Source organism: Cryptomeria japonica, chromosome 7 (assembly GCF_030272615.1).
Source record: "Cryptomeria japonica chromosome 7, Sugi_1.0, whole genome shotgun sequence".
NCBI lineage: Eukaryota > Viridiplantae > Streptophyta > Pinopsida > Cupressales > Cupressaceae > Cryptomeria > Cryptomeria japonica.
This window is the reverse complement of record NC_081411.1, coordinates 86,096,080-86,100,158: the sequence shown is the minus strand read 5'-3', so window position 1 is coordinate 86,100,158 and position 4,079 is coordinate 86,096,080. Positions and strand designations below refer to the sequence as shown.

General features: G+C 30.9%; 1 pseudogene; it reads right to left on the bottom strand.

Annotated features, from left to right (window-relative positions):
- Positions 1 to 318: 318 nt before the first annotated feature.
- Positions 319 to 3,703, bottom strand: LOC131041508 (bifunctional levopimaradiene synthase, chloroplastic-like; annotated as a pseudogene).
- Between the last annotated feature and the right edge of the window lie 376 nt (positions 3,704 to 4,079).

Here is a 4,079-nt window from a genome sequence, read left to right as displayed (position 1 = left end):
TATTTTACTTCCAAAACTACATTATAATAATGAAATTTTAATAAAAACTTAAATACAATTTTCTTAGCAAAATACATTATAATGCAAATTTGATTAGACAATCCAAATATTAAATTTAAACCTTACCATTTAGCTAAAATTAATAACTTAAATATTATATGAATTATGAATATTCAATTTTCAAACATGTGACTTTTAAATTTAAATATAATTAAAAAATAAAAATAAACAAACATGATAGTAACAACTAGCCAATTATTTTGGACCTTCAAATGAGTTCTCTATAAATATCACAAAACTCTTTTCGAAATATACTTGTCAAAATGCTTTGTTGAATAACATAATCTCTTCATAAGAACTATATATATCATATAGGTCATCAAGAACAACGATAAGACCACCAACTTTTATAGTTGCAATTCTACAGTCACCATATTCAGGTTCAAACATACCAGCTGCCACCACGAAATATGTCTCTATATGCCTCTCCCGAGTAAATTTCAACTCCCTAAAGCCAGATTCTATCCACCACCTGTATTAAAATTGATCTTATCAACTTAAAACTACTAATTAAATTGTTAAATTATTTGTAATAAAACAATACTTTTATTAAAATAAGAAAACAATACTTATGGACTTGCTGAAGCTCTTTTTGGTGTATGGACTGTACTGCATTGAAGTCCAATTTAGCCAGCTCAAGATACTTTTCATTGTTCATATAAGGCAACCTGCATATGATAATTAAATTGTTTTTCATAAGTATGCCAATAGAAAAACTAAATTATTTGTAATATGCAAAACAATTGTGAAAAAACATAAAAATTTAAATAGGCGTAAGTTGGATGTGAATAGTAAAATCATTCTTAAATTTAATAAAAAAATCTGAAGTTCACTCAGCTAGTATTGTCACCTATTTTTAGTTTAAGTTTTATATACAAACTTTTATAAATGAATGAATTTAATAAAAATCTTAAATACTAACTTGATGATTTTTGGATTTGATAGGGTGACCAATTTTTCATAATGTTTAGGATTATGTTTCAAGATTCATCATAAGAAAGAGATAAGTACTAATAGATTTCTACACTTCATCCAAATATCTATTATATAATTCTGGAATTGAAAAGAAAAAACGATCATTATTTTTTTCAACGTTTCAGATCATTTTCTAAATAACTCATCCTGATGATCGATCATGCAACATGATATGAAATATATATGAAAAATTTGATTATATGATTAAATCCAAAAAAACCATCAAATTAATTTATTATGAACTGTAAAAAATTCATACATTTAAACTTAACTCTTGTTAAAATAAAAGATTTTACATACTTCGTACATGAAGGCTGCTGGCTGAGTAATAGAAGCTTACCTATAGAAGGTCTTCGCTAACGAAGTTTTATTTGAAAGCCACAAGCCTTCTATTAAAATCTTGCCTCTAGTCTGGGCAAACTCCGATGGAATCCATATTTCAAATCGTAGTCCATCTGTAAGTAAACTTGTTTCACTTGAAAGCTTCTAGAAATATAACTTTTTAACGTATAAAACAAATTGTAATCAATATATGCCCATCTAATTATTGATGAGCAGTTACAATAAAACTTACAGCAAAAGATCCACTGACATCTCTTGCAATAGCAAAACAATGCTTCGTTTCAAGAAGATCTCGCAGGTAACTTGCTGTGAAGGATTTTGCTTCTTTCATTAGCATTTATAGAGACTTAACATATCTTCAACCCCTCTGTGCTTTTTGTCAGCAAAACTAAAGAACTCTCCTTTCTCATTTTTAAAAATTTTCAGAACCTCTGCAAGACACATTAACAGCTACTAATTGTTTATTGCATGCAGTGAGAATAAATTGAAGGCATTCGAGCTTAGCAGTTACACTTATCTTGATTGGATGCTTAGATATAATACTTCTGTAAGATTACTCAAATGTTGCTAGTGATGTTAAAACCTTGGAAATACAAAATTGAAAAAATATAGATGTTAAATCCAAAACCATTTCTCCGTAGGCTGTAAGATACATCACAGCCAATATAGATGTTTTATATATCAAATTGCAGTATAGTAAACCAATAATTACCATCTTTACCTGCAGATACATCATAGCCATGCAATCTCAGGATCCTAAAGCCCATAGCTGTATCATTGACATTTACAATGGTATCATTTCTTCCACTTCCGATCCCTCTATTAGTCCAAAATCTATGCGAGAAATATAATTCGTAAGATTGGTGAATCAAATTATTTTACTTTCAGTTCTAATAAGAATAACATGCATGTGTAATATTTTTCTCCTGAAGTTTCCTTATAGATAAAAGGACAAAAAGATTAAAAGGAGAGATCTGTATACATAATCCAATGCATGTTTGATTTCCTCTTTGAAATAGCGACCAATTCCCAGACGTTCAACAGTATCGACGGCAAGAAGGCGTTCATGGAGATCAGAAGGATAAACACAAGGTACTGTCATAATAGAGTGAGATAAGATTACGTGATATAGTGATTATCTTCCTTTAGTTATTTATGTTGCCAATATTTGATATAGTGATTATCTTACTTCCGTCGACCATGGATTTAACCTCAGCCTATCTTATCTTCTTAATCAGCCACTTACCCATGATAAATGCTGTAGCTAACTTTATAGAATTAATTATGCATTGTTCTATAAAATGAATCAATGAGAAGATTATATCAAACTTCAATCCATGTTTTAAACGGAAGAAGATTAATATATATATATATATATATATATATATATGATCTTACCGTAGTCTCCACAAATTGTGACAACAAAGTTAATGAATTCCAGAAATATTTTGTCTCCTGTGTGTATAAAAAGACAGGCAGTGGATGCTAGGGAGCCTAACATGTATCCATCCTTTGAATGGAGCTTCAATACTCTTCTCCAATCTATAACCTCTTGTAATCCCTCCAATGAAAGCAAAAGAGATGTCGGTAGGTTATATAAAATACCCATATCAACCCTGATTTTAGAAGGAAAATAAATCATTTCATTTCAGACTTTAAATGTCAAAAACGGAATTGTCAAAGCTCCTAGATTTATTTCACTTACTCTTTAAGCTGAGCTTCCCTGATTGCAAGAATTCTTTTAATGAATGGTAATTCATTGGAAATACCCAGACCTAGAGCATTAGCTTCCTTCAACAAAGAAGAAAAGAGAATCACAAATCCACTTGGCTGATTGCCATACCCTCTTCCATCTAAAGAGAGCGAGGTTTGAGAGTTAACAAAATCAATTCCTGCAAACAAGCACGAGGAAAAAACTTCGTCAATTCAAAATTGGATTTGAACAAAAGTTTCTAATTGTGTCTAAGAAATAAGTAATTAGAAAGATATAATCTAATATTTTATCAAAAAAAACATTTGAGATATGTATGATGTATCTCACCCTTTTGCACTGCGTTTCTCCCACCTTTCATGTTCTAAGTGCAATGACATATGAAAGAGTAATAAGAAGTCTATCATGTAGCATGTAAAATGATTCTCCTCCCCAAGATCCATCACTCAATTGATTGCAGACAATCCAGTTCAGCGTTTGTGGAAACTGAGGTTGGGAAGGGTTGTCAATGGATGCTATTCTGGCTATCCATGCAGTGTCATATGCAGATGGGTTTAGTTTCCCATTCTCCATAGACTGGAACATATTTCTAATATCTTCCATCAGTGCTTCCATATATTTCAAAACACTCTTGCAGACTCTTCAATTTTTTGTCTAACATGTCACCTTCATAACGTCGTCTGCAAATTTTCCATTGTTCAATTTTGTCTCGTATTATTAAAGATTTCCCGCCACTGATCGGGATGCCTGTATTTCAGCTTGTTGGAAGGGTACTAAAAAGATGTATTATTTGGATTTGTCTATTAAGAATGTCTTCTAATATAGGTTATAGTGCATTTTTAGGTTCAAATCCTTATATGATTGTCCCCTAAAATTTCGCGACATTTTTCTCATGAAAATTAGGTCGTCATTAAAATTGTGAGTTTACGGCATGTCTACAGCGTTTTAAATTGTCACGTTGTTGTATCTATATTAGGTTTACGGAAGCCCA